The 12,420-nt window shown below is 52.7% G+C and overlaps 1 long non-coding RNA gene across 1 annotated transcript; it reads right to left on the reverse strand.

Moving 5' to 3' along the window:
• Positions 1-454: 454 nt before the first annotated feature.
• Positions 455-7,070, reverse strand: LOC140120745 (uncharacterized). The gene is made up of 2 exons (XR_011853969.1): positions 6,795-7,070; positions 455-664 (listed from the first exon to the last, which is right to left on the reverse strand). It is a non-coding gene; the product is annotated as an uncharacterized lncRNA (long non-coding RNA).
• Positions 7,071-12,420: the final 5,350 nt, after the last annotated feature.

The raw sequence follows: 12,420 nt of genomic DNA on the forward strand, positions 1-12,420 counted from the left end.
TAAGGCAAAGTCTAAGGCATCATAGACAAGACGAGCCACAAAGTCTCAGTGATCCTAAGTCCATCTCATCCCATGAGCAATGTCTCTCCTGCAGGCCGTGTGCTGTGCCTTGAGCCTGGATCCCAATTCTGGACCATGACCTCAGCTGCCCCCGCAGGTTGGTCGCACCTGTGGAACAACCTGGTGGCACCCTGCTGCAGCAAGTCCATCCTGCTCTGCGGCGGCTCTGGTGGAGACCAGGTGCCACTTAGACTCCGGTCACAGGTGTTGGCTAATACCATCTCCTGCGGTGGTCCAGGGAGTCCTCTGACCCCTAACCCTGACGAATAGTTTGTGGAGTAACGTGTGGATGTGCCCAGCGCCGGCTCCAACCACAACCCACATCCTTGTCTGTCACACATTGTAAGAGAAGCTCTGATACCTCCATGAGACAACACACAGACCAAACACGATGTCATGTATATAATTGTTTATTGACAAGTCACATCACTCGTAGTGTGGAGGGAGATGATACGACGTCTGTTGATAAGGATGTCTTCTTACCCCACGTTACGATAGCAGCACATTGTAAAACCACAGGTGCCAATAGTAGATGTACCTTCAGGACAACGGGAACGGCAATCTCCTCCTTTCATTTTACACCAACTCATCTGTCCTGCCAGAGCTGCAAGAGAATCATCATGTTAGTGAGGTCATCAGTGATGGTCAGGCGGGTGCCATCTACACGGTGATGGTCAGGCGGGTGCTATCTACACGGTGATGGTCAGGCGGGTGCTATCTACACGGTGATGGTCAGGCGGGTGCTATCTACATGGTGATGGTCAGGCGGGTGCTATCTACACGTTGATGGTCAGGCGGGTGCTATCTACATGGTGATGATCAGGTGGGTGCTATCTACATGGTGATGGTCAGGCGGGAGCTATCTACATGGTGATGGTCAGGCGGGTGCTATCTACATGGTGATGGTCAGGTGGGTGCTATCTACATGGTGATGGTCAGGCGGGTGCTATCTACATGTTGATGGTCAGGCGGGAGCTATCTACATGGTGATGATCAGGCGGGTGCTATCTACATGGTGATGGTCAGGTGGGTGCTATCTACATGGTGATGGTCAGGCGGGTGCTATCTACATGGTGATGGTCAGGTGGGTGCTATCTACATGGTGATGGTCAGGCGGGTGCTATCTACATGGTGATGGTCAGGCGGGTGCTATCTACACGGTGATGGTCGGGCGGGTGCTATCTACATGGTGATGGTCGGGCGGGTGCTATCTACATGGTGACGGTCAGGCGGGAGCTATCTACATGGTGATGGTCAGGTGGGTGCTATCTACACGGTGATGGTCGGGCGGGTGGGTGCTATCTACATGGTGATGGTCAGGCGGGTGCTATCTACATGGTGATGGTCAGGTGGGTGCTATCTACATGGTGATGGTCAGGCGGGTGCTATCTGCATGGGGACGGTCAGGCGGGAGCTATCTACATGGTGATGGTCAGGCGGGTGCTATCTACATGGTGATGGTCAGGCGGGTGCTATCTACACGGTGATGGTCAGGCGGGTGCTATCTACATGGTGATGGTCAGGCGGGTGCTATCTACACGGTGATGGTCAGGCGGTTGCTATCTACATGGTGATGGTCAGGCGGGTGCTATCTACACGGTGATGGTCAGGCGGGTGCTATCGACATGGTGATGGTGAGGCGGGTGTTATCTACATGGTGATGGTCGGGCGGGTGCTATCTACATGGTGATGGTCAGGCGGGTGCTATCTACATGGTGATGGTCAGGCGGGTGCTATCTACATGGTGATGGTCAGGCGGGTGCTATCTACACGGTGATGGTCGGGCGGGTGGGTGCTATCTACATGGTGACGGTCAGGCGGGAGCTATCTACATGGTGATGGTCAGGTGGGTGCTATCTACACGGTGATGGTCAGGTGGGTGCTATCTACATGGTGATGGTCAGGCAGGTGCTATCTACATGGGGACGGTCAGGCGGGAGCTATCTACATGGTGATGGTCAGGCGGGTGCTATCTACATGGTGATGGTCAGGCGGGAGCTATCTACATGGTGATGGTCAGGTGGGTGCTATCTACATGGTGATGGTCAGGCAGGTGCTATCTACATGGGGACGGTCAGGCGGGAGCTATCTACATGGTGATGGTCAGGCGGGTGCTATCTACATGGTGATGGTCAGGCGGGAGCTATCTACATGGTGATGGTCAGTCGGGTCCTATCTACATGGTGATGGTCAGGCGGATGCTATCTACATGGTGATGGTCAGGCGGGTGCTATCTACACGGTGATGGTCAGGCGGGTGCTATCTACATGGTGATGGTCAGGCGGGTGCTATCTACATGGTGATGGTCAGGCGGGTGCTATCTACATGGTGATGGTCAGGCGGGAGCTATCTACATGGTGATGGTCAGTCGGGTGCTATCTACATGGTGATGGTCAGGCGGGTGCTATCTACATGGTGATGGTCGGGCGGGTGCTATCTACATGGTGATGGTCAGGCGGGTGCTATCTACATGGTGATTGTCAGGCGGGTGCTATCTACATGGTGATGGTCAGGCGGGTGCTATCTACATGGTGATGGGCAGGCGGGTGCTATCTACATGGTGATGGTCAGGCGGGTGCTATCTACATGGTGATGGTCAGGCGGGTGCTATCTACATGGTGATGGTCAGGCGGGTGCTATCTACATGGTGATGGTCAGGCGGGTGCTATCTACATGGTGATGGTCGGGCGGGTGCTATCTACATGGTGATGGTCAGGCGGGTGCTATCTACATGGTGATGGTCAGACGGGTGCTATCTACATGGTGATGGTCAGGCGGGTGCTATCTACATGGTGATGGTCAGGCGGGTGCTATCTCCATGGTGATGGTCAGGCGGGTGCTATCTCCATGGTGATGGTCAGGCGGGTGCTATCTACATGGTGATGGACAGGCGGGTGCTATCTACATGGTGATGGTCAGGCGGGTGCTATCTACATGGTGATGGTCAGACGGGTGCTATCTACATGGTGATGGTCAGGCGGGTGCTATCTACATGGTGATGGTCAGGCGGGTGCTATCTCCATGGTGATGGTCAGGCGGGTGCTATCTCCATGGTGATGGTCAGGCGGGTGCTATCTACATGGTGATGGACAGGCGGGTGCTATCTACATGGTGATGGTCAGGCGGGTGCTATCTACATGGTGATGGTCAGGCGGGTGCTATCTACACGGTGATGGTCAGGCGGGTGCTATCTACATGGTGATGGTCAGGCGGGTGCTATCTACATGGTGATGGACAGGCGGGTGCTATCTACATGGTGATGGTCAGGCGGGTGCTATCTACATGGTGATGGTCAGGCGGGTGCTATCTACACGGTGATGGTCAGGCGGGTGCTATCTACATGGTGATGGTCAGGCGGGTGCTATCTACACGGTGATGGTCAGGCGGGTGCTATCTTCATGGTTATGGTCAGGCGGGTGCTATCTACATGGTGATGGTCAGGCGGGTGCTATCTACATGGTGATGGTCAGGCAGGTGCTATCTACATGGTGATGGTCAGGCGGGTGCTATCTACATGGTGACGGTCGGGCGGGTGCTATCTACACGGTGAGGGTCAGGCGGGAGCTATCTACATGGTGATGGGCAGGCGGGTGCTATCTACATGGTGATGGGCAGGCGGGTGCTATCTACATGGTGATGGGCAGGCGGGTGCTATCTACATGGTGATGGTCAGGCGGGTGCTATCTACACGGTGATGGTCAGGCGGGTGCTATCTACATGGTGATGGGCAGGCGGGTGCTATCTACATGCTATATGTACATGGTATAAATTTACACCCATAGGCTCTGCCTCTCTATAACCTCCTTATCTTTAAACATAATCTCAGCCCTTACCATAAGCTTAAACATAGCCTTAACCTTCCTGAACCTGAATGTAACCTTTGACCTGCTCTCATCTACAACCATTTCCTTTTATTTTAGCAAAATATTTGAAGTGGAAAATCAATTTACAATTATCTGAGTTTATATGAGCAGGATCCACCCCTCCCCCTCCCCCGGCGCCGGTGTGTTCCCTCTGTGCTGCGCTACGATGGGCACACATCATGTGGATGTAGCCTGAGGCTGCGCTCTCACTGTGCAGGTAACACTGTATATGGCCAAATCCTCCGTCCAAAGCCTCCATCCGGAGAAACCCTGTAGCCTCTATCCTGAGAAATCCTGTAGCCTCTATCCTGAGAAACCCTGTAGCCTCCATCCTGAGAAATCCTGTAGCCTCCATCCTGAGAAATCCTGTAGCCTCCATCCTGAGAAATCCTGTAGCCTCTATCCTGAGAAATCCTGTAGCCTCTATCCTGAGAAATCCTGTAGCCTCCATCCGGAGAAATCCTGTAGCCTCTATCCTGAGAAATCCTGTAGCCTCCATCCTGAGAAATCCTGTAGCCTCTATCCTGAGAAATCCTGTAGCCTCCATCCTGAGAAATCCTGTAGCCTCCATCCTGAGAAATCCTGTAGCCTCTATCCTGAGAAATCCTGTAGCCTCCATCCTGAGAAATCCTGTAGCCTCTATCCTGAGAAATCCTGTAGCCTCTATCCTGAGAAATCCTGTAGCCTCCATCCTGAGAAATCCTGTAGCCTCTATCCTGAGAAATCCTGTAACCTCCATCCTGAGAAATCCTGTAGCCTCTATCCTGAGAAATCCTGTAGCCTCCATCCTGAGAAATCCTGTAGCCTCTATCCTGAGAAATCCTGTAGCCTCTATCCTGAGAAATCCTGTAGCCTCCATCCTGAGAAATCCTGTAGCCTCTATCCTGAGAAATCCTGTAGCCTCCATCCTGAGAAATCCTGTAGCCTCCATCCTGAGAAATCCTGTAGCCTCTATCCTGAGTAATCCTGTAGCCTCCATCCTGAGAAATCCTGTAGCCTCTATCCTGAGAAATCCTGTAGCCTCTATCCTGAGAAATCCTGTAGCCTCCATCCTGAGTAATCCTGTAGCCTCTATCCTGAGTAATCCTGTAGCCTCTATCCTGAGAAATCCTGTAGCCTCCATCCTGAGAAATCCTGTAGCCTCTATCCTGAGAAATCCTGTAGCCTCTATCCTGAGAAATCCTGTAGATTCCATCCTGAGTAATCCTGTAGCCTCTATCCTGAGAAATCCTGTAGCCTCTATCCTGAGAAATCCTGTAGCCTCCATCCTGAGAAATCCTGTAGCCTCTATCCTGAGAAATCCTGTAGATTCCATCCTGAGTAATCCTGTAGCCTCTATCCTGAGAAATCCTGTAGCCTCTATCCTGAGAAATCCTGTAGCCTCTATCCTGTGAAATCCTGTAGCCTCCATCCTGAGAAATCCTGTAGCCTCCATCCTGTGAAATCCTGTAGCCTCTATCCTGTGAAATCCTGTTGCCTCTATCCTTAGAAATCCTGTAGCCTCCATCCTGTGAAATCCTGTAGCCTCTATCCTGAGAAATCCTGTAGCCTCCATCCTGTGAAATCCTGTAGCCTCTATCCTTAGAAATCCTGTAGCCTCTATCCTTAGAAATCCTGTAGTCTCCATCCTGAGCAATCCTGTAGCCTCTATCCTGAGAAATCCTGTAGCCTCCATCCTGTGAAATCCTGTAGCCTCTATCCTTAGAAATCCTGTAGCCTCCATCCTGTGAAATCCTGTAGCCTCTATCCTGAGAAATCCTGTAGCCTCCATCCTGTGAAATCCTGTAGCCTCTATCCTTAGAAATCCTGTAGCCTCTATCCTGAGAAATCCTGTAGCCTCCATCCTGAGTAATCCTGTAGCCTCTATCCTGAGAAATCCTGTAGCCTCCATCCTGAGAAATCCTGTAGCCTCCATCCTGAGAAATCCTGTAGTCTCTATCCTGAGAAATCCTGTAGCCTCTATCCTGAGAAATCCTGTAGCCTCTATCCTTAGAAATCCTGTAGCCTCTATCCTGAGAAATCCTGTAGCCTCTATCCTTAGAAATCCTGTAGCCTCTATCCTGTGAAATCCTGTAGCCTCTATCCTGAGAAATCCTGTAGCCTCCATCCTTAGAAATCCTGTAGCCTCTATCCTGAGAAATCCTGTAGCCTCCATCCTGTGAAATCCTGTAGCCTCCATCCTGAGTAATCCTGTAGCCTCTATCCTGAGAAATCCTGTAGCCTCTATCCTTAGAAATCCTGTAGCCTCCATCCTGAGAAATCCTGTAGCCTCTATCCTGAGAAATCCTGTAGCCTCTGTCCATCTTGGAACGGCTGAATTTTTGATTATGGTCTCTTTCCTCTCCGGATATTGGACACTATGACCCATATTTATAAAAGTGTCTGCGCCAGTTTTGTTTTACGGTGCAGAGTCGGATCGCGCGTCACATTTATTACAGAATTGTGTTGCACGCTCTATGTTAAAGTTGCACCAAAAAAAGATGGTCACCCATCCCGAGCACCCATCTCTGCACCCATCCCGAGCACCCATCTCTGCACCCATCCCAAGCACCCATCTCTGTACCCATCTCGAGCACCCATCTCTGCACCCATTTTGAGCACCCATCTCTGCACCCATCCCGAGCACCCATCTCTGCACCCATCCCGAGCACCCATCTCTGCACCCATCCCGAGCACCCATCTCTGCACACTCCACAGGCAAACTGCAGGATTTCTGATAAATGTGGCCCCTGTATTGTTCCTGATCTCTATCCTCTACTCATTCTGTAATCTCATCTGTGACACCATAATCCTGTCCTCAGTGTAACAATACTTTCTATAACCAGTAACGGCTGCAGTCACTCTGTAGCATCCAGTCTGAGAGCTACTTACATGCGTGTCCCACAGAGAACATGATAAGAACCAGGATCAGAACTGCGGATCCGGAGAACATTCTGAGCTGCGTCTATATCAGAGAGGAGAAGAAGTGATCACAGGAGAGAGAGGTCCTATCACTGTTCCGTCAGCAGTCACTGAAGATGTGGCTTCAGGTTTAGATGTGACTGGTATATAAAGAATCATGTCTCCTCCTCTGTGTGACTGCTGTATATAGTGTCATGTCTCCTCCTCTGTGTGACTGATGTATATAGCGTCATGTCTCCTCCTCTGTGTGACTGATGTATATAGTGTCATGTCTCCTCTGTGTGACTGCTGTATATAGCGTCATGTCTCCTCCTCTGTGTGACTGCTGTATATAGTGTCATGTCTCCTCCTCTGTGTGACTGCTGTATATAGTGTCATGTCTCCTCCTCTGTGTGACTGCTGTATATAGTGTCATGTCTCCTCTGTGTGACTGATGTATATAGCGTCATGTCTCCTCCTCTGTGTGACTGATGTATATAGTGTCATGTCTCCTCTGTGTGACTGCTGTATATAGCGTCATGTCTCCTCCTCTGTGTGACTGCTGTATAGACTGGAGGGTACCCCTGACTAATGAAGGAAGGTGCCCTGGAGGTTGGGGTTATTTTGGGGAATAAGAGTTTTATTGGCCGTTCTTACCTTAATGTTAAGGGTGGGGGGAGGTGGGCTTATTTCGGGGTCCCATCCCTCCCCTCTGCTACCTCACCACGTTTCCCCGCCTAGTTACGTGGGGTATTATAAGCCCCTGTTTCCTGAACACCTACCTCTTGGCAGAGTCGGCACTGAAGCGGTGTGCGCTTGAGCTTTTACGGTGTACAGGGTCTATTGCTGGGAGCCTGGAATCTGATGGAGGACCCCCTTGCTGGAGCACTTTGTGCCCGTATGCAGGTGGAGGGTGCAGGTTGGTTGGAGCAATTTGTGGCGTCCGTTCAGCCGGCGGCTGCCGGTTCGGCGCCGGTAGTTCAAGGGTCGGGCCAACTGTCGTCTCGTTTTTTGCAGCCACCATCCCGGTTCAGTCCCTCCCACCCACCACCGTCATCGTCGGACCAGCGTTCCTCAAACTCGGCCCGTCAATCATCTCCCCGGCAGCCTTCGTCCTCCCGGCACGCTGCGCACGGGGGCTATGGCGGTGGTGCGAGCCGCCGAGGCAGTGAGGGGCCGCGCTCCAGCGAGGTTCCTCCTGCGCATGCGCATCTTCCCACGCTGCCGTCCGCAGGTCCCGCCCCTTCCCCCCTTCCTTCCTGCACGCTGCCACGATCCGACCTGAGCCTACATCAGCCGTGCCCAGCGCCGGGTCAGCCAGCAGCTGCCATGGGCAATCAGGCCAGCTCTTCCCGGTTCTCCTCTGACACCCCCCCCGCCGGCGCAGTCATCGGAAGAAGTGCCGGCTCCGGTACCTCCCCCTCTCCCAGCCTCGGCGTTTGTGGGAGTCCCGGCTTCTACTGCCGCCCCCCTCTTTCCGTCCCGGGTCCTCCCACTACTGAGGGGCCTTCAGCTACTCCTCACACAATACAGCTAGGGGTTGCCACCCCCTTTGTCCCTCCCCCTCCTCCTGGGGCTGCTGCCTCAGAATTCCCCCCCCCCCTCCCCTTCAGGGTGGCCCTATTATGGCCCCTCCGGTGGATGTGTCATCTAGGGGGCGCTATAGCAGGTCGCGCAGCCGGTCCTCCCAATCCTCAGCCTACTCCCGTGAATCCAGCAGACGCTCCCGCTGTGGCTCTGCGGTGAATCTGTACAGAGAGAGTGCGGGTTCAAGGTCCTCGTGGCGGTCAAGGCGCTCCAGATTGTCCAGGTGGCGGTCCCCAATCCTCCTCTGGTGGGTCCTCCGATGCCACGGCAGTGTCTGGTCACAGGAGCGGAGACGGCGAACTCCGGAGCAGCGGGAGTCGTCCAGGACGTCTGTTCCGGTCCAGCAGCCTCCTCCTCCTCCAGTGTTGGCGGCCCCAGTCGGGCACGCGGCAGCGGCAGCACTGCCATCAGCTTGTGAGTTTCAGTATGCGGGTGCTTGGGGTGGTGGGGGTGGTCCATCTGTGGGTTCGGATATTGTTTCTTCATTGAGGGCGTTGCTTGATAAATACCCCACCACTCCCTCTTCCACTCCGGCGGCCGGAGTGGAAGAGGGACTCATTGTTTGTGGGTGTTAGCCCCCTCGGGGACCATATTCCAGATGAGGTGCGTGAAAAGATATGGGCTAACGGATACGTGGACATATGGTCCCTCGTTTCCGTTGATCAACATGCGATAGATCGTGAGAGGTTGGTTGTTGCGCAAGGCCGCAAGACCGCAAGCCGAAGGTTGCGAAAACGATTAATAATTGGCTCCAGGCCTTTTCGGTTTTGGGCTGCGTGATGGGTGAGAAGCACTCTGAGCGCTGTTCGGAACTGTTCATTTACCAGGATGTGATTTATTCTTCTTATAAATCACACTGGGGTGCCGCTTGGTGGCGGTACGATGAGGACTACCGTCGTCGGTTAGCTTTGCACCTGGAATTGGGTTGGGTACTAGGGCAGCGGACGTTTGGCACCATTTGATGGTGGACCAGAGGCCTCCCTTTCAGCCAGCGCCCGTCGGATCGGCGGGCAGCGCTGGCCACGACTTGGCGGCCTCCAATCGCCCTGGAGCTTGCTGGCTCTTTAACAAGGGTCACTGCAGGTTCTTTGGGTTGTGTAAATACAAACATGAGTGCTCCTCTTGCGGAGGGAACCATGCAGCCGTCAGGTGCTCCCGCCGGGCCGCCAGGCAAGGGGGGAAGGTCCTTGCGGTCGAATCCAAAGACTCCGGTGAACGTTTGCGCGATGCCGCCTTGGCTCGACCGGTAAATGACGGTATTTCTCCCGAGCAGGCATCCATGTCTTACCTCTCCTTTGACTGGGCGGTTTTCTTGTTGCAACAAGCAGGCAAGGGCGCCCTTATGGCAAACTCGGACATTGAATCGGCTTTCTGCCTGTTGCCGGCTCACTTTGACTGTTACCACCTTTTGGGATGCTCTTTGGATGGCATGTTGTACTACGATACGTGCCTCCCGATGGGTTGCTCCATCTCATGTAAGTATTTTGAGATTTTTATTTCCTTTCTCGAGTGGGTGGTCCGGTTTGAGACTGGTTTTCGTTCCGATTTTTTGTTTGTTGGCCCTGCGGAGTCCCCAGTATGTTCGTACCTCCTTTCCACTTTCCAATTTTTTATGTCACGTTTTGGGGTCCCCCTCTCAATTGAAAAAACCAAGGGTCCTTGTACAGTTATATCCTTTCTCGGAATCGAGCTCGTTCCGAGGCAATGGTGTTCCGGTTACCCAGGGATAAACTGGAGAAACTGGTGGGCTTGGTGAGGGGCGTCCAGGTGTCCAAGAGGGTTACTGCGGCAGCTTCTGTCACTGTTGGGCTTGTTGGTTTTTGCTTGCAGAGTTATGCCCATTGGCAGGGTTTTCTCTCGTAGGCTGTCTTTGGCTACAAAAGGGGTCCTGAGCCTTCATCACCACATACGGGTTTCTTCTTCAATCCGGGCCGATTTGCAGGTCTGGTTACACTTATTGCAGGCCTATAACGGTATGACATGTTGGCAGGCTCCTGAGGTGTCCAACTCGGAGCTTGAGCTTTTTACGGATGCGGCAGGGTCCCTTGGTTTTGGCGCCATTTTTGGCACGGAGTGGTGCACGGAGCCTTGGCCGCCTTCGTGGTCGGCTTCTGGGCTAGTGAAGAATATGACCCTTCTGGAGCTCTTTCCTGTGGTGGCGGCAGTGGAATTATGGGGCTCCTCCTCTGCGAACAGGCGCATATGTTTTTGGTCGGACAATTTGGGAGTGGTATATTCAGTGAATAAGCGTACTTCCTCTTCCCTTCTGGTTCTTGCCCTACTCCGGCACTTGGTCTTGAGGTGCTTGGAGAGGAACATTATGTTTAGAGCCTGTCATGTACCAGGTGTTGATAACATTATGGCTGACCCTCTATCTCAGCTTGATTTTCAGGTTTTTTGGCAGTGATTCCCAGCGGCAGTGGTGGGATGGTGCATTCTTCTTTTGCACCAGCAACGTGGCAGCAGTATGGTAAGGCGTGGGAGTCTTGGTTAGCTGTTGCTGGGGCTGGGGACGTTTGGAGGGACCAGGCAGAAAGGATACGAGTTACTCATGAATATGTGGTGGGTTTCTCTCTGTTGCATTTAGCTTGGCCTTCTTCGGGGCTTTTCGGGTGGGTGAATTGGTCCCTCCTTTTTCTTCCCGTCCAGGTGGCCTTATGAGGGGGGATGTGGTTTTGGGCCCAGGCGTAGTTCGCCTTAGGGTCCGGCGTTCCAAGACCGATATCTTTGGTCGAGGCTCCTGGGTCCGTTTAGTTTCAGTTGAGGGCCCAGCTTGTCCCTTTACTTTGGTATAGGCATTTATGGCAATTCCTTTTCAGGGATCCCGGTTCTTGGGCACGAAGATGGTTCCCCACTTACTCGCTACCGGTTTCTGGCGGTGTTCTGCAAGTGCTTGGGTATTTTGGGTGTGAATCCTTTGAGCTATGGTACTCATTCATTTAGAATTGGGGCGTCAATTCTAAATGAATGATTTGTTGTGATGTGTTGTTTACCTTCTCTTTTGTTTTTGAGGAGTGTCTTCAATGGTGCGGCCTCGGTGTGGTTGTTGGGGCACTCGTACATCTTTTGGGTGGGACAGAGGGCCGCGTTCCGCCCCGGCGGTCGCAATTTGGGTTTCCATCAAGCTGATGTGTGCTGGAGGGGTATCCGGGGTTTGCGTTGGTTGCAGGTCCTCCCAGAAGTGGTGGCCATTAGCAGAACTTTCCAGGGTCCAGTGGTCCTGGTGTTACACACTGGTGGCAATGACCTTTGCTCGGTTAAGTTAGCAGAGTTGCTTACCTGGATGCGGCAGGATATGGAACAAATTCTTTCCTTCTTTTCAGAAATTGTATTGGTTTGGTCTGAGGTTGTCCCCCGGGTGGTGTGGCAGGGTGCCCGGGATCGTACAGTTGGGGAAAGGGCCAGACGCAATGTGAATGCCAGAATGTCCTGCTTTGTCCATTCCCGGTTTGGGGTGGTGGTCCGTCACAGGGAATAGGAGGGTAGCAAAGCCAACTTGATGAGGGAAGATGGGGCTCACCTGAACGATATAGGCCTGGACATATTCCTGTCTGCTATACAGGATGGGGTTGAGCAGGCGCTTTTCTTGCTGGGTGGGGGTCACAGCACCGTGTAGGTGTACACGGTACTGCTGGTGGTGGAAAGTGAGAAATGTTTTGGAAAAGGCTCAGCTGGCCGACTTGCCAGCTGGGAATCCTGCTGGCATACAGTTGTCGAGCTCGAGGAGAACTATTAAAACTTCAAGTGCCTTAAGCCTTTGGCTTTGTTGTATGGAGAAAATAAAGGTGCAACCTTTTTACACCCAGCAAGAGTTGTGATCTGTTTTATTCATAAGTTGGTTGGTAAGGGGTTTACTTCGGCATTAAGGGGCCAATGTGTTTACTTAAAGATGCAGGTAGTTCATGCCTTCAGTCTGGGATGTAACTGCAGGAATAGGTTATGTAAGTAGGAGGACACCAACTCCAACACGTCTCATCTTTTCAGATGTTCTTTCTATGTATTTTACACTGTACGGGATTATTACATTATA

This window comes from Engystomops pustulosus, chromosome 3 (assembly GCF_040894005.1).
Source record: "Engystomops pustulosus chromosome 3, aEngPut4.maternal, whole genome shotgun sequence".
Lineage (NCBI taxonomy): Eukaryota > Metazoa > Chordata > Amphibia > Anura > Leptodactylidae > Engystomops > Engystomops pustulosus.